The sequence below is a fragment of the Onychomys torridus genome, chromosome 6 (assembly GCF_903995425.1).
Source record: "Onychomys torridus chromosome 6, mOncTor1.1, whole genome shotgun sequence".
Classification (NCBI taxonomy): domain Eukaryota; kingdom Metazoa; phylum Chordata; class Mammalia; order Rodentia; family Cricetidae; genus Onychomys; species Onychomys torridus.
In genome coordinates this window covers 75,785,164-75,802,523 of record NC_050448.1, presented here as the reverse complement: position 1 = coordinate 75,802,523, position 17,360 = coordinate 75,785,164, and the positions used below count along the sequence as shown (strand labels likewise).

At 43.8% G+C, this 17,360-nt stretch overlaps 1 pseudogene; it reads left to right on the top strand.

Moving 5' to 3' along the window:
• The first annotated feature begins 770 nt into the window (after positions 1-770).
• On the top strand, positions 771-1,890 carry LOC118585860 (annotated as a pseudogene).
• The last annotated feature ends 15,470 nt before the right edge of the window (positions 1,891-17,360 follow it).

Genomic DNA, 17,360 nt, shown 5'->3' with positions numbered 1-17,360 from the left:
TCCAAAGTGAAATTCACACATAATCAATGCACAAGCTGGCTGACTGTCTCCATTCTAAAAATTGTACTAAAAGTGAGGTATGGTAGTGTATACCTATTATCCCAGCATTTGGAACACAGCAGCAGGAGAATTGTGCGTTTGAAGCAAGACTAGGCTGCATAACAAGACACTATCTCAAAAATAATAACAGCATTGATAACCAACAGCCTTCCAAGATAGACAGCACTGAGCCCAAATGGACATACAGTGAATTCTGTCAAGCTCTCGATACGGAAACTGTACCAGTTCTTTGAAATCTCATTCAGAGGATACAGTCAAGCTACTTCATAGATAAACCATAGGCTAGCCAAGACAAGACGTCCGAACAACAGCAACGAAGCCACAAGTCAGTACTTTCTCCTGAGTGCAGACATAAAAACCTTCACAAGCTATCTACAGGCGACTCCAACAATGTAGAAAAAGACGTGTGCAGCATAACCTGGTGGGACGTATCCCAGGTTTGCAAGACTGGTTCAATACTTAAAAGTCAATCAATATAGTCCTCTTGAAATGGTCTTGCGATTTTTCTTCCTCAGTCAGCGAAGGAAGAAAAATTACAAGATCATTTCAATAGATGCAAAAAAAAAGTTTTTAAACCTCTGCAATTATTAGTTTATTAGTATCATCCAGGACTCGTGTTCAGTATTCTTCCTTAAATTACGTAAACCGGAGAAGGACTTCTCACACCCTCTGTACTCCTCCAGCCTCCAGCTCACTCAGCCACACCCACCATGTGTGAAGAAGAGGCCACGGCCCTTGTGTGCGACAATGGCCCTGGCCTGTGTGAGGCGGGCTTTGTGGGAGATGACGCCCCCAGGGATGTCTTCCCCTCCACTGTGGGCTGCCCCCGCCATCAGGGTGTAATGGTGGGAATGGGCCAGAAAGACAGCTATGTGGGGGACGAGGCTCAGAGCAAACATGGGATCCTAATCCTCAAATACCCCATTGGACACGACATCATCACCGTGATGGGGTGACGTGGAAAAGATCTGGCACCACTCCTTCTTCAGTGAGCTGCGGGTAGCACCAGAAGAGCACCCAACCCTGCTCACGGAGGCCCCCCTGAACCCCAAGGCCAACAGGGAGAAGATGACCCAGATCATGTTCGAAACCTTCAACGTCCCTGCCATGTATGTCGCCATTCAAGCTGTACTCTCCCTCTACACATCTGGCCACACCACAGGCATCATTCTGGATTCAGGGGATGGTGTGACCCACAATGTCCCCATCTATGAGGACTATGCACTGCCCTATGCTATCATGCGTCTTGACCTGGCTGGATGGGACCTCATGAAGATCCTCACAGAAAGAGGCTATTCCTTTGTGACCACAGCTGAGAGAGAAATTGTACGAGACATCAAGGAGAAGCTGTGCTATAGGGCCTTGGAGTTTGAGAATGAGATGGCCACAGCCACCTCATCTTCCTCCCTGGAGAAGAGCTACAAGCTGCCTGATGGGCAGGTCACCACTATTGGCAATGAGCATTTCCGCTGCCCTGAGACTCTCTTCCAGTCTTCCTTCATCGGCATAGAGTCAGCTGGAATTCATGAGACAACATACAATTCCATCATGAAGTGTGACATTGACATCCGCAAGGATTTGTATGCTAACAATGTCCTCTCTGGGGGTACCACCATGTACCCCGGCATTGCTGACAGGATGCAGAAGGAGATCACAGCTCTGGCTCCCCGCACCATGGAGATTAAGATCATTGCTCCTCCTGAGTGGAAGTATTCAGTCTGGATTGGCGGCTCCCTCCTGGCCTCTCTCTCCACCTTCCAGCAGATGTGGATCAGCAAGCCAGAGTATGACAAGGCTGGGCCCTCCATTGTCCACAGGAAATGCTTCTAAAGTCAGAGGGGCTTCTCTGAGGATCCCTTTAAGACTTCTGTTACCCACCACAGAACATTAAAACCTTCAAGCCTTAAAAAAAAATTACATAAACCAATGAAAATGAAAGAACCCAAGTCAAAATTATGTAACAGCATTCCATCACAAGAGTGTGTCAGATTACAAGAACTCTATCTTAAAACACTGGCACTTTAAGAGAACTATAATTTCAAAAAACCCATAAAATTGCCCAATTGTTCCCTAAACTGCTAAGCAGATTAATGTGACTCTAATGAATGAGTTTGGGTTTTATAAAGAAACACCCAGTGAATCGGACAACTGGTATCTGTTCTTTCCTTGTGTCTGTTTAAAGAGGGACAAAAGTAGACAAAAATATACCCTGGCTTTAATTTTAAATGTGGCATACTTTTAATAAAAACTGGCTCAACTAATCAAAAATACTTTTAAACAGTCAAGTTTCCTAAGCTCTCATATTTATATAAATAGACAAAGTATTGTAATCTGTGTTCTCATGGCCTTCACTGGGAATAAAGTCAACAAAGAGTGTAATATAACAGTCTTAGATTTTAAGCTCATGCTTTTGGGGATACATTCTCAGGTCCTCTTTAATAGGGGGACTGCAGAATATAACTGCCATTACATAGTAGTTTAAGACCACACATGGTAGTTAAAGAATGCAGAGTCTTTATGCAAGGATTAGAACATACTTTTCTCTTAGTCCTTCAAGGACAATGTTTAGCTTGAGTCTGACAATCCCATGGTGTGATAGGATGGATCACTCCTAGCTTTGTAATGGATTGTATGAAATCTCTCATCCAACTGATTGTGATTTTGGAGATTAAACATCTCTCTCTCCCAGCTTCTTTGCAGCATCGTCAGTGAATAAGCCAGGATGTATTCCTTTGGTTTGGGGGCGATGCTCCCAACATGACAAAAAGGCTGAGGAACTTCTTTTTGGTTTTCCCTTTCTTAGGGGGAGGATATAGGTTTTCATTTCTCTTTCCTAACATGACTTGTCAGCCTTTGCCATGTCTCCATTTCTTCTTTTCTTCAGCAGACACAGTCCCTGCCTCTCTGAGCACTTCTTAGAAAACCCTGAGAAGTTGACACAAGCATCTGGGTGCTTCTGTGCTCCTTCTGGCAAGTTTGCATGAAGAATACATAGGAAGACATTTGCCTCTCGGCTTCTTAGGGTCTCCTTTGCCTGCATCAATTGATGTCTTCTGTGAGGCAGAGTTGCCCAGTACCTGTCTGACCCTCACTTGACCCAGTGCTGTGTCTGTGGAGCTCAATGTACTGCAATGACCATGCAAACAGACAAACAAATCAAAACTTTAAAAAGGTTCTCATTATCTGAGACTAGAAAAACACTTTCTCAACTTGACAAAGAAAGCTACAATAAAAATGTACTGATAACATCATACTTAGTAATGGAAAAACTCAAAGCTTTCTCACTCAAACTGGGAACACAGTAATGATATTCCCTCTTCCCAGTTTTCTTCAGCACCACACTGGCAGTCCTAAGGAATGCCAAAAGAAAAGAGGAAATGAAAGTAACAAAATAAAAACACAGCTGTCTTTTTTGCAGAGGACACAAATCATCTGCATAGAAAATCTAACTCAACAAACAACAACAGCAGCAGTAATGAGACTGTAGCAAGGTTGCAGAGAACAAGATTAATACTGGAAAGTATATCACTCCCTTATACGTAGCAATGAAAAGTACAATTTGAAACTGAAAATATACTATTACTTATATTAGCACTAAAAAAAAAATAAAATGAAATACCTAAAATACATGTATGAAGTCTATTAGGAAAAAAATACAAAACTCCGTTGAAAGAAATTAAAGAAGAATTAGGTAAATGAAGTCTGTGTTCATGTATAGACAGACTCAATATAGTCAAAATGTCAATTCTTCCAAGTTTGATCTACAGAGTCAATTCAACACCATAGTAATTATTTTCCTATTGCTGTTAAAAAAACACCATGACCAAGGCAAATTATGAAAGAAAGTCTTTAACTCGGCTTATGGTTACAGTGGTAATAGAGTCCATGATGGTGAAGCATAGGCATGATGGTGGGCACATGCATCAGCAGGAGGCAGAGGGCTAGCTCAAATAAACTTCAAAGTCCATCCCCAGTAACATACTTTCCTCTCAAGCAGCTACCAACTGGGGACCATGTATTCAAAGGTCTGGGACTTAGAATGGACATCTTAGTCAAACCACTACAAACACCAAACAAAATTTTAACCAGTTATTTTGTGGCTGTTCCAAAGTTTATAAGGAAAGTCACAAGACCCAGAATAGGCAACATGATATAGAAGAAGGAGGAGGAGGAAGAGGAAGAGGAGGAGGAGATCCAAGTACTGAACTGCCCAATTTTAAGACATAAGTTATAAGAGTCAAAACAAGGCCTGGTGGAGGTGGTGCACGCCTTTAATCCCAGCACTCGGGAGGCAGAGACAGGAGGCTCTCTGTGATTTTGAGACCAGCCTGGTCTACAGAGTGAGTTCCAGGATAGGCTCCAAAACTACACACAGAAACCCTGTCTCAAAAAAAAACAAAAAAACAAAAAAACGAAAACAAAACAAACCCCCCCCCAAAAAAGAGTCAAGGCAGTGTGATATTGATGAAAGATATTGAATCCCCCTCAGGTGCCTAGCCTGAGAAGATTTCTCCCAGAGTCCTGGGGAAGACACTACAAGCAGCAGGGATACTAATCTGAAGGACATCAAATGAATCTACTTAGACGAAACTCTCTCGTCCGCTCACCTTGTTCTTCTGAGGCAATACTCTATCTACACAGCTTCAATGCTGCTCTCATCCTCAGCTCCTCTCTGTCCCTTCTCTTTCCGTCCTCTCACAGGCCTGAGTTCTCTCCATCTCGTCCTCATCTTCGTCTTCATTCCTATCTCCATCTTCGTTCCTTCCTCTCTTCCTCCTGGGACCCGTCTCCACACACATACCATCAGCAATCCTCGGCCCTGTGCTTTCTGGTCTGGTGGGGTGAGTCTGCTGGGTAGCTAGGGAACCTGCATCATAGCTTGAATGCACCTGGTAAGAGAAAAGCCCATTTGTTCTGAGCTAATTGTTGGTGGGGGACTCTGGGGGTGCCATTTGGCCTGAGGAAGAAAGGAGGGTCTCAGCTTAATTTTCACAAGAAACAAAGCTATGTACCCAACGTTCGCCTTGTCCACAAGGCCTAGAAAGTGTCTCCATATGGATATTTACCTTCATTCAGGAGACCAGCAGGTGGTCTGGAATGTCTATCCTGTCTGCCCTTTGTTTTTGGATGTTTGAGGGGTAACTCAGATAAAATGCACTGTTAGAAGTTCTTAGAAGAATTAATTGGGAAAGCTACCATAGCACATAAGAAAATCATCGCAGGAACCAGCTAATATATATTTAAAAGCTAATATCACTAAGACTCCTTGAGGCTTGGCTTTTTCCTGTACAAGAGCCCTGCTTCTTCCAGGTATTAGCTTTTGCTATGGTCAGCTGAATTCCTGCTTTCTATTTTTGCGGCCTGTAGCAGAAAGAATAGACAAGATAAATGGAACAGAATAGAGAGTCTGGGGATAAATCCATGAAAATTAATTATTTAACCTCTGATAAAAAGGCAAATGCAGTGCAGTCAGAAATATTGTTTTAGCACAAGCGATTCCACCAAACAACTAGAAATACACATGGAGTGAAACCTAGATACAGATCTTATAAGTGCCATAAAAAATAATCCAAATGGATCACAGGCCTGAGTTTCAAGGGTAAAGCTGTAAAACATCCAAGAACACAACAGCTTTAGTTGTCTTTCCTGTGTTGCTGGGTATAATCCCCTGGCAAGTGCAGCTTAAGTGAGAAAGGATTTATTTTGTCTCATAGGTCAAGGGTCAGCTATGGTGGGAAGACAAGACAGCAGGAGCATGCAGTCACTGGTCACATCACATTCACAAATAACAGAGCAATGATTGTGTGCTGCTCAGCTTTCTTTCTCCACTTATATCAACCAGGACCCAGCCAGGGAACGGCACTGCCCACAGTGGGTGGGTTTTCTGCTTCACCTTAATCAAGATAGTCCCCCGTAGGCATGTCAAAGGTCCATCTCTCAGGTGATCCTGGGTTTTGTAAAGTTGACAATTAATAACAGCCATCACAATAACACAGCAGAAAATATAGATAATATTGGATTTGAAAATATTTTTTAGGTAAAATCTGAAAGATAAGGTTATAAAAAAGATTGATAGTCTAAACCCCTTTAAAATGAAAATTTCTTTCTGTTCTACAAAAGGCAGTCAAGAGAATGAGAGGGCAATGTCAGGTTGGGGACATATTTGCATGATACCTGTCAGGTAACCCCTGTTTTCCAAAATTTATAAAGAACTCTTAAAACCCCACCACAGGGCTGGAAAAAAAATGGCTCAGTTGTTAAAAGCATTTGCTGCTCTTGCCGAAGACCTGGGTTTGGTTCCCAGCACCCACAACTACTTGTAACTCCAGTTTCAGGGTATCTGACACCTGTTTCTGCTTTTCTCAGGCACCTGAATGCACATGGTACATGTACATACTCTCACAGCACACACATACACACATTAAATAAATAATACATAAATCTTTAAAGAAAACACTTCTCAAAGCACAAACAACCATATTAAAATTCAGCCAAAGACCTTAACAGGCACCTCATGAAGGTCTATAGATGTTAAATAAGTGAGAAGCCCCCTATCATAAGTCATGGGGGACGAAAATTCAAACAAAAATGAAATACTGCTACACACCCGATGGAACAGCCAGCATGTAGAATACCTACAACACTGAACGCCAGTTAGGACTCACACAGCAGGAGCTCTCAGCCATTGGAGGTGGGTATGTGAATGAGGCAGCCATTGGAGGTGGGTATGTGAATGAGGCAGCCCTTGGAGGTGGGTATGTGAATGAGGCAGCCATTGGAGGTGGGTATGTGAATGAGACAGCCCTTGGAGGTGGGTATATGAATGAGGCAGCCATTGGAGGTGGGTATGTGAATGAGTGAGACAGCCCTTGGAGGTGGGTATATGAATGAGGCAGCCATTGGAGGTGGGTATGTGAATGAGGCAGCCATTGGAGGTGGGTATGTGAATGAGGCAGCCATTGGAGGTGGGTATGTGAATGAGACAGCCCTTGGAGGTGGGTATATGAATGAGGCAGCCATTGGAGGTGGGTATGTGAATGAGGCAGCCATTGGAGGTGGGTATGTGAATGAGGCAGCCAGCTTTGAAGACAGTTTGGCAGGTTCTAATAAAGCTCCACAGGCTTCCTCCCATACAATCCTCAACTATACTCAATATAAGTACCATTACCCAAAGGAGTTGAAAGTTCACACAAAATCCTACACACAGATATGTATAGCAGCTATATTCCTAATTGTTCAACATTGAAAATGATGATTTTTTTTGAGACAGGATCTTTTTATGTAGTCTTGGCTGCCCTGTAACTTACTCTGTAGGCCAGGCTAGACCCAAACTCTCAAGGATCTGCCTGCCTCTGCCTTCCAATTGCATGCCCAACCCAAACAATGGAATATTATTCAGGGCTAAAGAATTTCACTATTATACTATGAGACAAGGTGGAAGAAACACATATTAGTGAGTGAATGGAGCCAATTTATTACATGGACTTTCAGAAAAGGCAAAATGATGAAAAGTAAAAAGACCTATGGTTGTTAGGGTTTGTTAGAAAGGATGGTGGGAGGTGCACAGAGGCTTTTTAAGGCACAGAAAACTCTCTGCATGACACAGTGGGTACGCGTCCTTACACATTTGTTTAAACTCACAGAATGGACAACAGAGAGCAAACTCTGGTATGTGCCATGGGCTCAGGCATCAGTTTAATCATATTGATGATGGTCATGCACCATTCTGGCGGGGCATGTTGGTAATGAGAAGGGCCATCCATGTACATGTGGGACAGGGCTGATTTTGTCAACTTTACACAGCTCGAGTCATCTAGGAAGAGGGAACCTTGGTTGAGGAACTGCCTCCATCAGATTGGCCCGAAGGCAAGTCTGTGAGGTGTTTTCCTGATTGATGATTAATGGGGGCGGGTCCAGGCCACTGTGGGCGGTGCCAGCCCTGGGCAGGTGGTCCCGGGTTATATAAGAGAGCAAGGGAAAAAGCCAGGGGGAGCAAGCAGTAAGTGGCGATCCTCCGATCCTCCGTGGTGTGTGCCTCTGCCTCTGCTTGAGTTCCTCCCGAGTTCTCTCCGTGTGAGGCTGTGATGTGGAATGTGAGATGAAGCAAACTCTCCCCTCCTCAAGCCGCTTTTGGTCATGGCGTTTATCACAACATCAGCAAGCGAACATGGATGGGGTATAAGGGGCAGCTGTCGTTCCTCTGGCTAGTGCTGTAAATCTGAATGCGTCTGATGCTGAAAGCCCCCTTTCCTTCAAGTGTTTACTAAGGATAGAGCACCAAGGAAGAAAATGCATGCATCCAGACCGAGGAATGTAACTTAAATTCCAGAACACTGAGGCAAAAGTAAGCAGGGAAGAGACAGGAACCCCAGGCCTTAGGCCTTGGGGTCTATCCCTGTACAGCCGATTAATTAAACAAAGGTTAAAGAATTAGAAGCCAGACACTGCAGCACACCTCTGCAGTTCCAGCAGGAGGATCAGGAGTTCAAGGCTATCCTCAGCTGCAGAGCCCAGTCTGAGGTCAGCCTGCACTGCACCGGAGGGACCCTGCCTCCAAACAAACAAACAAACAAACAAACAAACAAACAACAACAAAACTATGAAGAAATAGATGGAAACAGCTACACCGATGTTAAAAGACAACAAAGTAACATTTCAACTTAAAATGGACTAGGCTGGAGGCTGGAATAAAGGCATTTTCAAAGGCGGCCAGCTTTGAAAAGATCTCCCTCTAATTTCTGCCTTTACAAGCCAGCTGCTAGAGTAATGTGCTTTGTCAATGAGATCAGAAAGAAAGAGAGAGAGAAAGAGGGAGGGAGGGAGGGAGGGAGGGAGGGAAGGAGGGAGGAAGGAAGAAAGGAAGGAAGGAAGGAAGGAAGGAAGGAAGGAAGGAAGGAAGGAAGGAAGGAAGACAGACACAGGACCCTGCCAAGGAGGCGTAGCGGTCAGCCAGAGGAGAGTGAGTTAAAAAGGGACATGAGTTTAAACTAACTGGCATGTTGAAGCTCATGGGGGAAAGATTTACACATCTGAGACAAAGTTTGGGAAGGAAAAAAAAAGTCCTAAATACAGAGGACATGACTCAACAAACCAAAGATAGTAATTAATGGCAGAGAAAAGAATAACCCGCTCGACAAAGCAAATCATTGCCTATGAGATCACTAAGCGGGGCCTGGCAGTCTCACGATCTGTAATAATATAAACACTGAATATTAATCTATTCGAAATGAAAGCATTGCTTTCCTGGGAGGATTAGGGATGAAAAGGCTAGCACTAATGACTAAAATGAAAGAAAAAAGCAATCAGGAAGCAAGTACATAATTATGTTTTAGAGAGAAATGATACGAAATGCTGAAAGAGTCACTGTGAAGAACTGAAGGCAGCTTTCTCCTGAGAGTGGGGAATTCGGAAAGGGGCATCCATCCGGAGGCCTCTGGTAGAGCACTGGCTTTTCAGTGTGCTTCCCCAAGCTTGTGTGTTGCAGGTGGTTCTAAGGGCAACAGACCGGAGAAATGGGGCCTGTAAGAAGGGGTTACGTGGGCCAGTGGCGTGGCTCAGAGGGTAAAGGTGCTTGCTGCCATGCCTGATAAGCACAGGTCCATCCCTAGTGTCCACACAGTAGAGGGAGGGGACTGACTCCTACACAGTGTTCTGACCACCCACACACTATGGCACTCTACACCTTCCCGATAAATAAATGCATGGGAAAACATTTGAAAAGAAACAATTAGGCTAGGTGCACTCTTGAACGGGTTAACGATGCTGTCATGGAGACGGGTTGTTATAAAGAGAGTTTTGAGTGGCCAGTGATGACTTAGAGATTCAGAGCACTTGCTACTGTTGCAGAGGACCTGGGATCAGTTCCCAGCACCCACACGGCAGCTCACAACCACTGTAACTCCAGTTCCAGGAGAACTGACATCCTCTTCTGACCTCTGGGAGTACCAGGCATACATGTGTGACAGTACACAACTGTGACCCCAGCGTGTGGAAGGCTGAGGTAGGGGAATCGTGAATTCAAGGCCAACCTGGCAATATACCCATGTTCTTCATAAATTGCCCAGTCTCTGGTATTATTATTTCTGTTATAGCAAGCCAAGTGAGCTAAGACAAACCTTATGGGGCTTTTGACTCTTTTTACTGGACAAAAATAAATCTTAGCATAAGTAAAAAATTAAACTTATCAAAGAAAAGATGAAAAAATTAAGGCAGATTTTTCCTTTTTGAAAAAAATTTCTTTGATAATAATTCATAAAAATTATTTTAAGGGGTTGGGGATTTAGCTCAGTGGTAGAGCCTAGCAAGCACAAAGCCCTGGGTTCGGTCCTCGGCTCTGGCAAAAAAAAAATATATATTTTAAAACAGTTCTTTAACATTTAATATTTATTTTAATTATGTGTATGTGTGTGGATATGTACATGTAAGAGCAGCTGCCAGAGGAGGCCAAGGGTGTCAGGTCTCCCGGAGTAGGAGTTGCGGGCACTTGTGAGCCTCCTGATATGGGAGTTAGGACTCAAACCTGGGTCTGTTGCAAGAGCAGGAAGTGCTGATTTTGAACTAGAAGGTGGTTCCCAGCACAGCGTTCATCTGCTCCGGCTGCCTTTACAGGGCCTGGTGGTTTAAGCAACAGAAATCTACTTCCTCCTATTTCCAAGGGCAGAAAACCCAAGGTTAAGGTCCAGTGGCGATGGTTTTTGGTCTCTGTCTCGATTTCAGATCACATTTTTTTTTTCTTTTTGATTTGTGGATCAAAATCTCATATGATCTCAAACTCATGATAGTCAAATTGGGCAAGCTGGCTAATTTTTTGTCAACTTGACATATGCTAGAGTCATCTGGTAAATTGGACCCCCAACTGAGAAAATGTGTCCATTAGGTTGTGCTGTAGGCAATCTAGGGAGCATGTTCTTTAATAATTGATGGGGGGGGGGGCATGTCAAGCCCACTATGGATGCTGTACCTGCCTTGACAGGTTCTCCTGGGTCATATGAAAAGACAAGCAGAGTGAGGATGAAATGGGAGCCAGTAAGCAGAGCTCCTCCGTGGTCTGCGCTTCAGATCCTGCCCTGAGTTCCTACCCCAACTTCCTTTATGACGGACTACTTCCCAAGTGCTGGGATTACAGCTGGGCACCACCACATGCAGCTTCAAAGGGCCGCTCTCTTCCTTACCCTCCCGGCCCTTCCTTTGCATCTGCATGCTGGGGCCTCTTCCTCTCCTCACAAGGCATTGTGTTGGGTCCTATCCTTTGGACTCTGGCCTTACAACAAGGGCCTGCTTCCAACAGACCTAACTGGGATTGCAGTGTCATCTTGGATTTGAGGTCCACCGTCTATAGCGGGGCCGAGGTGCTGTCGAGTGCTCGTTAGGACAGACTGATGTGCCATGGGGAGAAAACTCCTGTTACACAAGCTTCAGGGAAGCAAGAATTATAGCGGTGGCTGTGAGTTCAATGTTACCACATCAGTAATAGATCTTAAATATGTCTTCAAAGAGAAATGCACAGAACACAAAGTTACATATTGATTGTTGAGTAAAGCGTGATCGGTGGCCCATAGGAATCTAACCCTGTATTTCCCCTGAGAGCAATGTTTCGGTATTTACTAACTCGGGGTTTGCAGTGGCTTTGGCTACTGTGGATAACAAGTACACATGCTTCTTCTTCTTCTTCTTCTTCTTCTTCTTCTTCTTCTTCTTCTTCTTCTTCTTCTTCTTCTTCCTCCTCCTCCTCCTCCTCCTCCTCCTCCTCCTCCTCTTCCTCTTCCTCTCTCTCTCTCTCTCTCTGATTCATTCATTTATTTATCTGCATGCATGCCTGCATCAGACAGAACAGGGCATCAGATCCCATTACAGATGGTTGTGAACCACCATGTGGTTGCTGGGAATTGAACTCAGGACCTCTGGGAGAGCAGCCAGCACCCTTAACCACTGAGCCATCTCTCCAGCCCCTCTCTCTTTTTTGTTTTGCTTTCACATTGTCTTTTCCGATGCCCCCTCCACCCACTCTACTGTTCTTCATGGCTGTACTAGCTTGCTTTATCTTACTGTGAAAAACATGGACCAAAACCAAATAAACGAACAACACCTTGGGAGAAGAAAGGCTTGTTTGGCTTCTCCATGTCAACCATAGTCAATCCTCGAGGAAAGTCAGGGCAGGAACTCCAGCAGAGCAGAGGCACATGCCATGGAGAAATGCTGCTTACTGACTTGCTCCACAGAGCTTGCTCAGCCTGCTTTCTTATACAACCCAGGACCACCTGCCCAGCGGTGGCACCACCCATGTTGGACTGGATCCTTCCACGTCAATCATTCATCAAGGAAAAGCCCCATTCAATCTGATGGAGGCAATTCCTCAACTGAGGGTCCCTCTTCCCTGGTGACTCTAGTTTGTGTCAAATTGACAAAACTTCTGCAGCACCACAGCTGTGCTGAGGAGGCAGACAGCAGGCCAAGGGCAAAGAGGAACTAAGCCGCTTCCTCCACGGCCTACTCTCTCTGTCTTCAATTTCAGATGATTACAGCTCATGCCCTCGCTCGCATTCTGGCTCCCAGCAGTCCCCAGCATCTCAGCAGACTCTCACGGGTACACTAGGATTTCATTCATGTCCACGCTTTCTCCCCTGGCACTGCCAATTATGAGCAATTCAATCTTGGAGGAAGAGGCCAACAGTACGAGTTGGTTCATTCCCTGACAAAAAAACTCAACCGGGGAAACATTAGTGACATGATGTGAGAACAAGCACCTGGCAGCATCAGGTTTGTCGAATACAATGATTGAAACAAGAGGTCTAAGAGCCGGCACGTGTGCCCAGACACACACAGACACAGTAAGCAAGGCGCAGTAAGAAGCTGCAAAATCACTATGAAACTTATTCCACAGGCTGGAGAAATTAAAAGGGATAAAGGCCAAGGTTAAAAAGGGTGAAAATTCTAGTATCTGGATAATAGTGATTCAATGGGAGAGAAAGTAATACAGAGGAAAGAACAGAGTCTGCGGTACAGAGTCATAAAGCTCTGAACCTAGGCAGTTTTTGTGCAGTAGAATCGATGAAAACTAAGAAAAAAACCAGAATATTTTGGAGAAAAATAGGAGCTCTTACACAAAAGAGCAAGCAGCAGTTGAACCTCAGAATTCCTGGTGGTAACACTGGATGCAAGACGAGGAAGTGGCGAGGGAAAGCGAGGTACATTGGCTTTTATACCCAGTAAAATTAACACCTAAATAGAAAGATGTAGTGAAAAAATATTCTGAATGTAGTAATATCTTCTGGCCCGTGAAAGTTTAGAACCTGTGCTTTTAAAAACCTTTGGAAGGAAGATTCAAGCTAGTGGAAAATAAATCCAACAATGCTACAGAGCAACAGTTCTTAACTGTGGGTTGTGACCCCTTTGGGGGTAGAGTGACCCTTTCCCAGGGGTCGCCTAAGACTATTGGAAAACACAGATATTTACATCATGATTCATAACAGCAGCAAAATTACAATTATGAAGCAGCCACGAAATAATTTTATAGTTGGGGGTCACCACAACATGAAGAACAGTGTTAGAGGGTCACAGCATTAGGAAGGCTGAGAAGCACTGATGCAGAGAAATGAGAAGTTAGAACAGTCAAATAAGCTACTTAGTGTTGTCTTTTAAAAAAGCAAAGCTGTTTCAAGTCTTGGCTCAAAAATAAGTGTGTGTGTGTGTGTGTGTGTGTGTGTGTGTGTGTGTGTGTGTATGTGTGTGAGTGTGTGTGTGTGTGTGTGTGTGTGTTGCCGTTATGTGTACTCACAGTGGGGAGAAGGGAAGAGAACATGGGTGAACCACTTGCACTTTGCAGGTGAAGAAGTAGATAGTCATAAATTTAATAAGTCAGGATAAATAAGTAAATGTGTTTCACTGAAAGAACAAATATAAAATGTTATTTTTATACCAGCAAAAGAAAATCAAATCAGTTCAGTTTAAGGCAAAAAGCTTTATTTTTTTGCGATTTCATTTATTTTTATTTTCTGTGTCTGGGTGTTTTGTCTGCACGTGTGGCTGTGCACTGTGTATGTGCTTTGAGTCTCTAGAGGCCAGAAGAGGTTGTTTGGGTCGCTTGGTATGGGAGTTATAGATGGTTCTGAGCTGCCATATGGGTGCTGGCAGCTGAATCTTGGTCCTCTGGAAGAGCAGCCAGTGCTCTGAACCACTGACCCATCTCTCCAGCCCTAAGCAAAGAGAGTTTTAAAAGTTATCAGTAGTGGAAAAGGTGGAGTAAGACTGTAGAAATAGACCCTAGTATAAAATGATTACAATAAATGTAAATGAATTAGACCATCACAAAATAGAGCATCTCCAGGGGATGGGGACATGACTCAGAGGTTGACTGCTCAGAGGTTGACTGCTCTTTCAGAGGTCCAGAGTTCAATTCCCAGCAACCACATGATGGCTCACAACCATCTATAATGAGATCTGATGCTCTCTTCTGGCATTCAGGCATACATGCAGATATAACACTCTATACATAGTAAATAAATAAGTCTTTAAAAATATAGAACATCTCCAAATGCATGGTCTAAAAGCCACCAATATATTGCTTACAGAAGACTTTTCACAGAAGAATACAGGAAGATTGTAAATAAAAGAATGGAAACAAAGAGATGTCTCAGTTGGTATAGGCACTTGCTGCCAAGCCTGATAACCTGAGCTTAATCCCCAGAATCCACATGGTGGACGATGAGAACCAACTCCTGCAAGTTGACCCCTGACCTCCACAAGTGCACCATGACACAGGTGTACACACATCTATGTGTGAATATGTAAATAAATGTACTAATATTTAAATAAATAAAAAAGGATGAATATCAAGCATATATGGCCCAAAAGAAAGCTGAGGCAACAATCTTAACATCTGGTGAGATGTTGGGTCCCGCCCAACCTGTCAAACAGTCCCAAATAGGGGAGTAAGGATTGAGAAAAAACAGATAGGAAAAATAGAAACAAAAAAGAAATGACAGAGACACAGGATAGGTTTGGGAGGGCTCAGAGTCAATATCTCAGCAGCCCTAGGTTTACTTCTCATAGCCTTTTTATACCCAAAGCACGGGGGCGGGGGTGGTGGTGGTGGAGACTTCCTTACCATGGTTCAAGGAACAAACAAGCATGCAAAAACACTTCCTTAATTCTCAAAACAACTAGTAACCATGCCTTTGGCCAACCCTCCTGTTATCCAGTCTTAAGGAGCAAAGACAAGCTTGAACTCTCTGACCTTAAGTCTAGATGGAATCAAGCCACAAGCTGCAGTCACTGTGGGCTCCCACAGTAATAGAAAAGTCAAGGGGCAAAGAAAGAAACCACATACTTGTAGAATGGGAGAGGATCAGTCCTGGGGTAGTCGTAGGGAGTAGCCTGCTGACGGAGGACAACACAGAGACTCACTGCTCTGAGGTGTGGACACTGAGGCTACCATAGGATGGCAACATTTCCTAAAATTGTGAGCACCGGTGGTAGCCCATGGCAACAGAGTTACTCAAAGCAGGCCTGATAGATAAGCAGTGACCTGGTCCATCGGGTGAGGCCGTCTCTGGCAGGAAGACAGGTGGTTGCAATCTCAGTTGGTCACTTGGCCGACATCTGTGCTTGCAGAGCTGACAAAGGAATTCAAGTGTGGCATGCTTTACCCTAGACACAGGGCTTCCTAAGAGAGCAAGGGAGAGCAAAGGATCAGAGATGCCTGCAACTTGGGCATGTGTCTGCCATCAGCGTGTCCTCTCACTCAACCTTCAGGCAAGTGGGAAGCTTTAGTTAGGAAAGTGGGTGAAGATCTCCTATACCACATAGAGATCAGTGTCTTGGGATCAGGGCCACGGAGAGATTAGGAAACCTCCTGCCTTCCTATCTATCTGACAGCATGCCACCAATAGATAACTGGAATTCCACTATTAGTAACTTCATGCTTTTCCACATGTAGCACCAACTAGCAACCGGAGGATAGGGTTCCACATACAAGAACTGCCAGTGGGGAACAACTTTCAGGACAAATATGTGGATATTAACATTCCGTGGCTATAAATCAGACCAATTTCCCTGACAGTCTTTCATTCAATCACAATTGTACGGTAAGCCTTAAGCAGAGAAAAGGTCAGTGAGAGTAAAGATTGGTTGTGATTGTTGGACAAGATAGTTCAGTGAGTAAAGACACCTGCCACCAGTCTTGAAAACTTGAGTTGGATCCCTGAGATACTCATGGTGGAAGGAGGGAATCAATTCCACTAATTTGTCCTCGACTTTTTTTGTTTTTTGTTTTTTTTCAAAACAAGGTTTCTCTGTGTAGCCCTGGCTGTCCTAGAACTCACTCTGTAGACCAGGTTGGTCTCAAATTCACAGAGATCCACCCGCCTCTGTGTTGGATTAAAGGTGTGCACCACCACGTCTGACTTGTCCTCTGACTTTTACAAGTATACTTTGGCACTTGTGTGTATGTGTGTGCATACACACATAAGGACATGTGCATGCTTATACATATGTACACACAACAAATAAATAAGTAAATTTAATAAACATAATTAGAAACTATGTTTAGGGTGTTCTGTTGTTTTCCTTGTATTTTTGTTTTAATAGACAACAAAGGGTATGTTAGGAAGGCTGTCTGTATTTGGCTTAAGAGTCTGGATGCTGTTAGAATGCAAATATTCCAGAAGGGTGTGAGTGTTTGGTTTCTTTTGATTAATAGACCATGTATTTTAGAGCAGTTTTAGGCTTGTAGCACAGTGAGAGGATGGTACAGATTTCCTATACTCTCTTGAACTCACACATTTATAACCTCCTCCACATCAACATGCCCATCCGACTAGAACATCTGCTACAATGACCATCTTATGTTGCTATCTAGAGTTTACATCAAGGCTCTCTCTCATTGCTATGCCATCTATATACCCATATATTCTGTATGTTCACATATTGTATATGAACCAATATACAGTGAGATATAGCCACCATTATCACGTTACACACAATAGAGTCCACTGCCCTAAAGACTCACCCCACTCCTTTTGATTATCCCTTCCTCCCCCAACCTTTGGGGACGACTGATCTCTTTACTGTTGATGTGGTTTTGCCTTTTCCAGGAGGTCATATAGGCTGTCTGTAGTGGAACATTCCTGTAATCACAGCACTTCAGTCTTCAAGGATTTCAAGGATTTCAACTGTACAATGAATCCAAAGCTAGCTTGGGCAGCAGGAGACCCTTTCTTAAAAGCCAAAACGAAACAGACAGAATATCTGTATGTAAAAGTATGTAGACTTTTCCAGATCGGTGACTTTCACTTTTCAATGTG